This window comes from Mixophyes fleayi, chromosome 4 (genome assembly GCF_038048845.1).
Source record: "Mixophyes fleayi isolate aMixFle1 chromosome 4, aMixFle1.hap1, whole genome shotgun sequence".
Taxonomy (NCBI): domain Eukaryota; kingdom Metazoa; phylum Chordata; class Amphibia; order Anura; family Limnodynastidae; genus Mixophyes; species Mixophyes fleayi.
This window is the reverse complement of record NC_134405.1, coordinates 179,963,649-179,976,580: the sequence shown is the minus strand read 5'-3', so window position 1 is coordinate 179,976,580 and position 12,932 is coordinate 179,963,649. Positions and strand designations below refer to the sequence as shown.

Genomic DNA, 12,932 nt, shown 5'->3' with positions numbered 1-12,932 from the left:
GGCATGCTAACACTTGGGAAAGATGTAAATAAAACACACACACATATACACGCAGGTTTAAAAAAAAATGTATTTTAAATAAAAGACTAAAAAAAACCTACACATACCTCAGTCATCCTCTTTATTACTCCCTTAGATCCTGCCTGGCAGCCAAGGCATCCTGTTCATCTGTTATAAATCCATGGATCATGGGCTTGGCAAAGCAAAGAAACATAATACACAATGCTCTACTAGCTCGCTAAGAGCACCAGTCACAAATGAGCTATTAGCGGCAGTACAGTCATATATATAATCAGGGAATTTCCCATGTTCTGAACTCAGGGCTTGAGATGTAAACATAAGTTGTATCCATCTCTATATGAGCCCCAATGTGGGTATAAAAATGCTTCAAGCTAATTTCCTGCCTCATATGAGGGACTTTTCTGTGAAATAATTGCAATTCCACTATTGGCACTTAAGAGGATACCATTGTTGCCAACTTTTTCTGACATCCAGAGAAAACACATTTTCAAATACTACTAACACATGTTGCTGTAATTGGACACAATATTCCTTAATTTTTATGTAACTGGTAAATAAATATTTTTGTAAGGTAAATATTGTATTATATCATGACTATGTCTAGTGGTCAATGCCACGTTATTGCTTCAGAAGCCAATGGTTGCCTAAATTGAGCCACGTTAAGAGATTAGCTGAACCCTGCCCAACCGCACCATGACCTTTTAAATCTTATTTCTGTGTGGCACTGTAACATGATCAGAAGCTGCACAAAATATGACTGATACACTAAAGGTAAAATATAGTGAAGTCTTTGGGACTCCGGTAGTAGTTTAACATAGCTGCAGCAAAAGTAACATTGTATTACTACACACTAGTATACATATTATTTTGGCAGATCATAACATAGATTTCTCTGGAACACAAAGGCATTCCAAAAGCCATGTACATTGAACTGTAAAACTACCATTTAACAAGCTGTAATTGCTGCCAGCCATACTATCACAGTCCAGTAGAGTAAGCACAAATTGTATTTAACACCCCTCTCTAATATTTCATAGCTGTGGAATGATTTTGGCACTAAACGTAATATATAGTTAGCTCCAGAATATTATTTTCAAACTGTAAATGTGTCCAACGCCGTAAATACATTCAGTCATGCAAACACCTATCACCTTCATGTTGCTAATGACACAAAATACATCGTTGGAAAATAGCGTATATTTTAATCTATCAATTGACTTTTATCTTAAGCAGAATAAAGCAAAACTCACACAAAAATTGACAACCAAATTAAAACAGAATTTATAGAGGATCATCTAACACTGAATTAATTTCATTTACGCATTCAGGTGTCAGATTTATTTCTGGATTTGATTCAGCTAGATCTTAGCTTAAATAAGAAACTGCAAACATAGTTTACATATAAAAATAGCTTAACATATGTGAAATAAATGCTGAAGTCACGGTTTGAAAATATTCATTGGGGATCATTTTTCAATATGGATAGAAATGATATGAGTGATATAGTGCTAGCAACCGATCAAACTGATTTCATATATCTAATGACAGTAGCACAACTAAAGTATATTTGGTTCCAACTCAAAATGTAAGTGGGGGATTCTTCCCTCACATTTCCTCACCACTAATTACACCTGCAAAACACACAAAGAAAACATGCATCACATCTGCTTTATATACAGATGTTTCACCCACGCTACTTTCTGCTCCATAAAATGTGCTCCTTATATTTTGTCTGTCCCCTTCATGTCTGGGAGTGTCAGCTGGACACGCAGGACCCTTGGACCTGATAACTGATGCTGATAAAAGCTAATTGGCGATTAGTTGCTACAAAATTGTCCACTTTTGCTCCTATGCTAGTAAATAAATCACAAGGAGGCATCATTGTAAAATGTTCATGCATTAGTATTCTCATCCTGCACTGCAATAGAGGGAAATCTCCCCAACTATGGGAAATTGTAAGGCTTATTCTCACTTGGTGGTTTACCTGCAGCACACTTAGGTCATGTAGGTTATAAAAATGTACAAAGTATATATCCACCAAACATCATGAACCCCACAAAATAGACCATTCACCTGTTATGACTCTAAAGGAAAACATTTTAGATGAATACCATTGCCTTCAGTATTTTCAATTTATTAGAAAGATCTTTGAATATAATTTGTTAAACAAGTATCCCATGTGTCTGCATTCACTTTATCCAAGGGCACACCATTACACAGTTTTTATGACCTTACAGTAAATTGCAGTCAAGCAGCTCTTTTCTTGTAATGTTTAAGAATGACTTTGCGCTAATTATTATACCCAGCACGTGGGGAAAAGGTCTCTGGGTGGTTTCTTTTATTGATACTGCATATATTTATACACTGCAATGAAATCCTATAATAAGGGCCTCTTCGTCAACACTAGCAAGCCTAATTTCGGTAATTTTTTCCCATGGTAGTTCTTTTATCCACATTTGTTTTGTCGGTTTTCACCTCTTCTGGCTTTTCTTGTTCAACAATACCTTATGTATGACATGACGAACAAAACAAGTCTTTAAAGTAGAGCCTTAAAAGGTTTGCAGTAAAACGGTTTCTGTTCACTATTCCAGTATCCACTTCATATATTATTTTATACACTGTAATTTTCTGCTTGACCTTCAATGAATAACACTGACCTATTGTGAAAGCAGTGATATACTCTGTAAAAATATATTTAAACAAACACAGGGAATACATTTTGGAATTCATTGGGGTACATTTATAAAAACGGCACAAGAAGAAAATGATTGTAAAATTCAATAAACAAATTAAATTCAACTAGTGCTGCTGTGATAAAATCTCTCAGTTTCACAGAGGTGTGAAGTTCTGGCGATACAATGTTCAAGTTATTCTTCATTCACCATCCAGAGAATGATCACCCCAGACTGTATTTGTATTCTATATTGCAGAATGTATAGTTTGTAATAGAGCTGGGAATACCAGTTCCTTCTGCTCTGTGGTGTAGTTGGAACAGGAGTATGGAAGGGGATACTTAATAGAGATGGTCACTGACCCCCCTGTTTTGGTTTTGTATTCGGTTTTGGATCTGGATTACCTTTGTGTTTTGGTTTTGGTTTTGGTTTTGGTTTTGCAAAACCGCCCTTGCATGTTTTGGTTTTGTTTGGTTTTGTTTTGCTATTTTTGAAAAAAATACAATTTTTTTGGTCTAAAATAACCTAATTTAGTGTTTCACCAGTTTCTTAGATAAGTGAGGTAATTCTAAAGCTAATAAATTATGAAAAAAACAGTTTAATCCCTGGTAGGCCATCCTTAATTCGAACACTTGTCTGCAAATTATACAGACAAACCTGGTTGTCTACCTCCTCCATCTTTGATTATTGGCAATGTAGCCATCGTCTTTGGGTGTATATTACACCCTCCACTTGTAGTTGAATATTAAAAAAAGCTGCCTGCACAGACTGGGGAACTAGAAAGTAAAATTAAATGGACAACGGTAGTTTGGTGGATATCTATGCCCCCGCCCTCCACTTGTAGTTCAATATAAACAAAGCAGCCTGCACAGACTGTGGAACTAGAAAGTATAATTAAATGGACCACTGTAGTTTGGTGGCTATCTATGCCCCCCCCCCACCCTCCACTTGTAGTTCAATATAAAAAAAGCAGCCTGCACAGACTGTGGAACTAGAAAATCGAATATACAAAGAAATGGACAAAGGCAGTTTGGTATCTGTCTGCATCAGACCACCTCTCCACTAGGAGTAAAATAGAAAACTATTCAGCCATTATATAATCTAGAATATAAATAGAAATTGAGAAAGGCAATTAGGTATCTGTCTGCATCATAATCATCAACATCCTCATTAGCGCCCTTGTCACCTCCACAAATCTCCCCCTCATTCTCTTCTATTTCCAAAGTGGCATCCTCAATTTGTGTATCACCGGCTATACTCGGGCTGTTCAGGTACACATCAGCAGAACTGCTGAAAGGGCCCTTCTTTATGGGTACACTAACAGAATGCTCATGATTAGACATACCACTGTTGGATGGACTCTCCACAGGGATTGGTGTCATTTGTGAATCAGAGCAAACATTATCCTCTAATGCCTTACTGTTATCTTGCAGCTCGGCTTTGACGCATAACAGTAGTTGTGCACCAATTGTAGGCTCGGTAACTTTTTGGGATCTGCCACTAATAGCCAAAGGTGAAGGCCTCATTCTCTCTTTGCCACTGCGTGTGTAGAATGGCATGTTGGCAAAAAAAAATTATCGGCAGTTAACTTTTCCTCAGTTACACTTCTTTTTCGCTTCAACACAGTAAAAAATTTTTGGGTGTGTGTTTTTTGGACTGATTTCAAAACACTGTGTAGTTTGACATCGCCTTACCCAGATGACGTACTGGGAACACTACCATCAGGACTGGTGACAGAACCTGGTTGCTCATTCTGCTCATATGTGGACTGCTTTGAATCCATTCTGAGCCCAAAGCACTTGTAGTGCTACAAATTATTTGGTAGATACTGCTGACAGATAGTAATTTTGACAGCCAGAAATATTTATGCACAATTATGGGGAACACCCCAAAAGCACTGGGGAGTGCTAAAAAGTATTTGGTAGATACTGCTGACAGATAGTAATTTTCACAGCCAGAAATATTTATGCACAATTATGGGGGACATCCCAAAAGCACTGGGGAGTGCTAAAAAGTATTTGGTAGATACTGCTGACAGATAGTAATTTTCACAGCCAGAAATATTTTTGCACAATTATGGGGGACACCCTAAAAGCACTGGGGAGTGCCAAATATTGAAGAAAAAAAAAACTCCTCTATCCTCCTCTCTTCTCTAGCGATTTTTGATAGCTCAATTGGAATAAGAATATTGTATTCTCTGTCCCTGCTCTAATCAGCCTGTGACTACACCCTGCTCTTGTTACGGTGCTGGTAGTTACAGGTCTGATAGTCAGAGCAGGCCTGTACACGACCAGATGCTGAGTCTACTAGGTTCAGAATAAGGAGGCAAGACACGATATAGTTCTTCAAAACTTCAATGAAAAACATATATATATATATATATATATATATATGCAGATGATGATATACAGATGTCAATTAGCCACGGCGGAGCGTGACAAGGTGGTAAACACAATAGCAGTCTATTCACAGCAAAGATGATAATATGCAGGTGTCCAATAGCCACGGCGGAGCGTGACAAGATGGTAAACACAATAGCAGTCTATTCACAGCACAGATGATAATATGCAGGTGTCCAATAGCCATGGCGGAGCGTGACAAGGATAAACACAATAACAGTCTTGTTATATGTACATGAACAGACTTGCAGCAGGCTCTGAATCAGTAGAGGCACAATAGAGAGAAAACAAAGTCTTGGTAATATGCACAAGATGATACTTGCAGCAGGGAAATCCCAGTAGAAGTGCTCCAGCACTAGGTAGAGAACTGAAACTCATACACAGGAAGACACAGGATACACAGGAGTCCAAGGAATCAGGCTAGCAACAAGTTGCACTGACAGTGAGCAGATGTCAGTGCTGAGTTTAAATAGAGCAGGTAAAGTGACCACGCCCTGAGGGTGAGTCATGTGATGCACAGAAAAACAGAGCAGACAGGGAAAGTAACAAAACCTGGTCAGGATTGTTACAGTACCCCCCTCCCTAGGGGTGGACTCCGGACACCTCCAATATTTTTTTAGGGAATATTTTCCGAAAATGTTTGAGTAAACGAGGAGCATGAATGTCTGAAGCTTTAACCCAAGAATGTTCCTCAGGCCCATAGATTTTCCAATCGACCAGGAATTGCAGTGATCCTCTGGATCTACGAGAGTCCAATAGTTGTTTAATCTCATATTCAGTTTGATCTTGAGAAGTAGCCGGATGCGGAGAAGCTGTGACTTTTGAGAATTGATTTTCAACCACAGGTTTTAACAGAGAGACATGAAACACATTGGGAATCCGTAGTGAGGATGGAAGTTCCAATCTGAAAGCTGCTGGATTAATTATCTCGGAGATTCGGTAGGGACCAATAAACTTGGGTGCTAGTTTCATACTAGGAACTTTTAAACGGATATTTTTTGTGGATAACCAGACTATATCCCCTGGTAGAAGTGGAGGTGCAGGACACCTTTTTCTATAGAAAAAATTTTTGGCCCGTGTAGCAGAATTCTCCAGATTACTTTTGGTTTGAGTCCAAATGAGAGAAAACTTGCGTAGCAGGGAATTTAATGCAGGAACTGAGGAGATAGGAGTTTGAGAAAAGGTAGGTGGTCTGGGATGACATCCATACATGACAAAAAAGGGTGAATTACCAACAGCTTCATGGAAATGATTGTTATGGGTGAATTCAGCCCATGGGAGGAGTTCCAGCCAATCCACTTGGTGAGCAGACACATACATTCGTAGGAATTTTTCGAGCTCTTGGTTAGTCCGTTCGGTCAGGCCATTAGACTGAGTATGGTATGCCGATGAAAAGTCCAATTTAATGCCTAACTGTGAACAAAAGGATCTCCAGAACCTTGAAACAAACTGTGAACCACGGTCTGACACGATATGGAGTGGACAGCCGTGGAGGCGAAATATTTCTTTGATAAAAAGTTCTGCCAACAATGCAGAAGAAGGGAGTATTTTGAGAGGAGTGAAATGAGCTGCTCTCGAAAAACGGTCTGTCATTACCCAGATAACTGTATGAGCTTTGGAAGGAGGCAGATCAATAATAAAGTCCATAGATACTTGAGACCAGGGTATTCAGGAACAGGTAGAGGAATAAGAGGACCGAAGGGTCTATGCCGAGGAATCTTATGTTGTGCACATTTAGAGCAGGCAGACACAAATGATTTTACATCTTTCAGAAGGGATGGCCACCAATAGTATCGGGTCAAGAGTTCTCCAGTCTTCTTGGCTCCAGCATGACCCGAGAAGCGAGATAAATGGGCCCAGCGTAACAACTTGAGACGTAGATGTGGTAATATGAAGGTCCGGCCTGGAGGGCAAGTACATTTATTCACAGGAGTAAGAGCCAAGACACAACTAGGGTCAAAGATGGGATGAATGTCCTCAGGACAATCCTGGTCTTCGGAATGAAAGGACCTAGAAAGTGCGTCTGCTTTTTTATTTTTTGATCCCGGACGGAAGGTAAGTCTAATATCAAATCTTGAAAAGAACAAGGACCATCTGGCTTGACGCGGATTCAGACATCGAGCCAAACGGAGATTAATTAGGTTCTTATGGTCTGTATATATTGTAATAGGAAACAAGGCCCCTTCCAACAGATGTCGCCATTCAGACAGGGCTAATTTAATAGCCAAGAATTCTTGATCTCCTATACCATAATTCTTTTCTGCTGGGAGGAATTTGCGAGAGAAAAACCCACATGGATGTAGTTTCCTAGAAGCGTCACATTGAGACAAAACTGCACCAGTGCCCACAGAAGATGCATCTACCTCCAAGAAGAAGGAACGTTGGCAATCAGGTTGCTGAAGAATAGGAGCAGAAGAGAAGGCTGACTTTAGATGCTCAAAGGCAGAGATGGCCTCGGGGGACCAAAGCTTGGGATTGGCTGATTTCTTGGTAAGAGCAGTAATGGGGGCAATGATGGTAGAATACCCCTTGATGAATTGTCTGTAATAATTGGTGAAGCCAAGGAAGCGTTGGATAGCTTTTAACCCGGTGGGCAAGGGCCAATCCACAATTACTCTTAGTTTAGCTGGGTCCATTTGAAGGGCTGTGCCCGAGAGGATGTAGCCTAAGAAAGGAATCTGAGGTTGCTCGAAAAGGCACTTTTCAAGTTTACAGAAGAGGTTGTGTTCTCTCAGACGAGTCAGGACTTGACCTACATGCTCCCTATGTGAAGGGAGGTCTCGAGAAAATATGAGAATAACGTCCAGGTAGATGATGACGAATTGATAGAGAAGGTCTTGGAAAATATCATTCATGAGGGTTTGGAATACAGCTGTAACATTACAAAGCCCAAAGGGCATTACAAGATATTCAAAGTGCCCATCATGTGTGTTAAATGCTGTTTTCCATTCGTCACTTGCTTTAATACGAACGAGACTGTAGGCCCCTCGTAAATCTAATTTGGTGAACACAGTAGCGTCTTTAATGCGGTTGAACAGCTCGGAGATGAGGGGTAACGGATACCTATTCTTAACGGTAATAGCATTAAGTCCTCGAAAATCAATGCATGGCCGGAGGCCGCCATCCTTCTTTTTAACGAAAAAGCATCCAGCGCCAGCTGGAGAGGTGGACTTCCGGATAAAACCTTTTTGCAGGTTTTCTTGAATATATGTAGATATTGCCTGGGTCTCAGGAAGAGAAAGGGGATATACACGACCACGAGGAATAGGTTTGTCAGGAAGAAGCTCGATTCCACAATCCCAAATGCGATGAGGGGGAAGCTTGGTTGCCTCCTTTTCACAGAAGACATCTGCATACTGTTGGTATTGATGAGGTAAAGATGGTAATGACAATGCATTGGTTAGATGAAGAGGTACTACTTTCTTCAGACAGTGAGACTGACACCGTGATCCCCAGGACAAAATTTGAGCAGTACGCCAGTTCAGAGTTGGGGAGTGGAGACGTAACCATGGCAGACCTAACACAAGGGAATTGATGGTCTTTGGAAGAACTAGGAAGGATATTTTTTCCTGGTGCAGGATTCCAATTTGAAGGGTGAGGGGAACCGCTTGGAACTGAATGAAGCCTCCTGGAATATTACTGCCAGTGATGGCTGTGAGGCGTACAGGACGTTTTAGTGGTGTAGTAAGAATATGATATTTTTCAACCACAGTGGCGGCAATAAAATTACCGGCTGCACCAGAATCCAGAAAAGCATCCAGCGGAATAGAGAGATTCCCAAAAAACAGAAAAACAGACAACAAGAGGTTCTCTTTGTGATGAGAACTGTTGAGGGAAAAATCAAACAGACCTAACGGGGTTCCCACTTGCTCTGTTTGGTCTGAGCGTTTTCCTGGACGCATAGGACAACTACTGATGCGATGGGACTTCCCTCCACAATAGAGGCACAGATTATTTTTAAATCTTCTCTCATAGGGGTGAGGCCCAGGCCAGGGATTGACCAGAAAGAAGGGACAAAAGGTAGGCAATTTTTGCCCTATCCATAGGAAAGTTCCTGGGCAATAAATCGAAGTGAATTGTGCACTGATTCATGAATCCTCTACATGACTTGGGGTTCCCATCGTACATAGGAGGATTAGGAATTTGTGGGTACATGGTGGTTGTGTTAGCAGAAGACTCAGCAGATGTCTTAGATTTATGGGAGGATGCCAGAGTGTCCTGAAAAGAATCCAGACGAGAGGATACCTCCTGTAAGAACTGCATGAGACGATCTTGATTGGTCTCTTGTTTTTCTACTCTCCCTATTAGGTGTTGAAATAGGTCCTTGGTAGTGGGATCGTCCATGGTGTTCATTTCCTTTTTTGGGTCAGTGCAAACTGTTACGGTGCTGGTAGTTACAGGTCTGATAGTCAGAGCAGGCCTGTACATGACCAGATGCTGAGTCTACTAGGTTCAGAATAAGGAGGCAAGACACGATGTAGTTCTTCAAAACTTCAATGAAAAACACATATATATATATATATATAAATATGCAGATGATGATATGCAGATGTCAATTAGCCATGGCGGAGCGTGACAAGGTGGTAAACACAATAGCAGTCTATTCACAGCACAGATGATAATATGCAGGTGTCCAATAGCCACGGCGGAGCGTGACAAGGTGGTAAACACAATAGCAGTCTATTCACAGCACAGATGACAATATGCAGGTGTCCAATAGCCACGGCGGAGCGTGACAAGGATAAACACAATAACAGTCTTGTTATATGCACATGAACAGACTTGCAGCAGGCTGTGAATCAGTAGAGGCACAATAGAGAGAAAACAAAATCTTGGTAATATGCACAAGATGATACTTACAGCAGGGAAATCCCAGTAGAAGTGCTCCAGCACTAGCTAGAGAACTGAAACTCATACACAGAAAGACACAGGGTACACAGGAGTCCAAGAAATCAGGCTAGCAACAAGTTGCACTGACAGTGAGCAGATGTCAGTGCTGAGTTTAAATAGAGCAGGTAAAGTGACCACACCCTGAGGGTGAGTCATGTGATGCACAGAAAAACAGAGCAGACAAGGAAAGTAACAAAACCTGGTCAGGATTGTTTCAGCTCTCTCCCTTTGTCAAATGGCGATGGATTGCTGTGGAGGCGGGTATTTATAATCTTGAAGTATCGCGAGAACCGAGCCCCGAGATCCGACGACGTCACGATGACGTTCGGTCTCGATTTGGATTCGGAGGGGGCGGGAGAGTACCGAGCTACTCGGCTCGGTACTTGGATAGGCGATATTCGGATGGATTCGGTTCTCAGGGAACCGGACCCGTCCATCTCTAATTCTTAAAGCCAAATTCCATTGGAGAAACATAGGATACTTTGAGCCCAGAAGCAAATTTAGACAAATTTTCTGCAAAATACTTTTACTTTTTTTACAATTTTGCTACATATCCATGCAAAATAATCCATGCGTTTTGCACTATGAGTTTTCCTAGCAAAGTTCTTTATCAAGCATAAAAATTTAATTTGGGATCCTGAGAGAAATTAAAGTACTGAAAACATCTTTGGATGAGTTATTATAGTCATACTTTTCATAGACTACCTTTAGAGTTCATATATATTTAGGGTCCGGCTCTCCTAGGAAGCCCCTGGTTTTGTTTGGATACATTTCATAGATTTGTAAACAACACAATGTGATATTTAATCCAATGCTGAGAGCACAGCGGACATGTACCATGAACAAGGGCCGCAATAACAAATTATAAATCTTCTGAAGGTAGATAACCACTAAAAAATATTATAGTATTTTGCTGAACTACAATTAACAAAGAAGATTTTAAATGCATTTAAGGTTTACATGTCCTTTTAATGACACCTCTTGTATCCCCATACATTAAAATCATGATATTTCAAAGTCACAGCAAAACTGGTCTTGCTGTGACATGGCATCTCTGGGACTTTCAAAACCACTAATGTTAAAAAAGTGTACAGTGTATGGTGAGGCTGACGTGCAGCAAAACCACTAGGACAAGGTAATTCATTGAGTCTCCAGTCTCATGGAGACCCATATTTTTGGTATATGATGTAGCTCTAAATGATTAAAAAAAGAGTGAGACCATCACTAACATGGAACAGGATAAGTCAGTATGCTCTAATACAAGAATATGCTTTAAGTATATAAATGCAGTTTGTGGAAAGACAATGTGCAACCATGATAAATTGAAGTAAATATGATTTGTTGGATCCTATATCTGATATTTAATAATTTCCAAGGATTTTACCTATATGTGTTTTTAAACAACTATTAATTGATTTATATTATATGTTACAAGTACTAATAGAATAAGTTATGAACCATTGTTGGTGCTTATGCTAAGTATAGGTTAATGCTGACTTATGTCATCATCATCATCATCATCATCATTTATATAGCGCCAACATATTCTGTAGCGCTTTACAATTTATGTGTCATCTAGACATCCAAAAAGTCTAAAATACTGTATGTGGTAGTTGCAGCCCACTTTGACCATAGTGTGTGTATGTGTAGATATGCAATTTACATATTAATTATCTCTATATGATTAGATTGGTAAGATTGTCAAAATGCTTTCTATTGAATATTTAAAGCACAAGCAACTTAAAACATCTGATTGCTGCTTAATTTAAATGCATTGCCAAGTACAAAATCATTGTAAGTCAATTTTGCAATTAGCAGATTAAGCTCCATGATCATGCAATAAACACTAACAAGGGGCTATTTTCATGGTTAACTATTACATCTGTAATCAATCATCCAATAAATCAATTGATTAATCAGTGAATAATAAAACATACCAATCCGCTTTGCAAAATGCATAAAGACGTTCTTTAATTATTTCAGCATAAAAATGTAATGGAGTTTAACAGAATACCCTTCTGGTATTAGTTTGTCCGACTGAGCAAAGTTACATTGGCTAGTTTGTTGCTTAGCCTAGAAGGTGAGACAATGCACAGTTTTTTTGGGAACAGTGAGCGCTCACTGTGACTGTAAGATTGTACGAGTTTAAGACAGATGACAAAATTATCTGATTTATGTTCCATATTTTGGGATTGAAAAGCCCAATGACTGAGTAGGTTTCTTTTATTTCAGAATCATTCCCCATGACTGAATCCACAGGGAACACCAACCGGTATTATGAGCCAAAATGACAAACTCACTAGGTGTGTCTGCTGGTTCTTAAGAATGTATTTATAGAACCTATGTTAAAGTGTATTTGTGCTGCTAGAATTCTTCTAAAGCTGGCAATTATTAGTAAATGATGGTCTTTGAAGTCCTTACAGAAGTCATTATACTTTTTTTATGAAAGATATATTAGCAACACAAATCTTGTATTTTTGTCCTTTAATTGTATGGTATTTCTCAAGTCATTGACAACCTTTCACATGTTCAATTAATGACATTGATTGGGCTTTTACTTTAGTCAGTTTTTTTCCTGATTAAAGTCCAGATATCTAAATCAAAGCTGACTAATGTATGCAGCCTTGCTTTTAACTTGCATAAAAATCATGGCCTTTACTCATTGTATTTTATATTATAACAATATATATAAAAAGTTTTGTCTGAAAAAATTCCATCATTCTTGACTGAATCAGAATTTAAAGATATAAAAGTAAAAAATGGGGTTCAATTTTGAAGCTCAAAATCCTTTGTGTATATGAGTCTACCTCACAATTTACAGGACCACCTAACTGTAAAAAGCCATATATATATATATATATATATATATATATATATATATATATATATATATATATATATATATTGTTTTACCATGAGTCCCACATCAGGAAGTCCTTGTTTGTTCCAG

The 12,932-nt window shown here is 39.2% G+C and overlaps 1 protein-coding gene across 1 annotated transcript in view; it reads right to left on the bottom strand.

Moving 5' to 3' along the window:
- The window catches only part of GRM8 (glutamate metabotropic receptor 8), a 956,579-nt gene that overhangs the window by 565,857 nt on the left and 377,790 nt on the right, over positions 1–12,932 (bottom strand). The gene's annotated exons all lie outside the window — the stretch shown is intronic.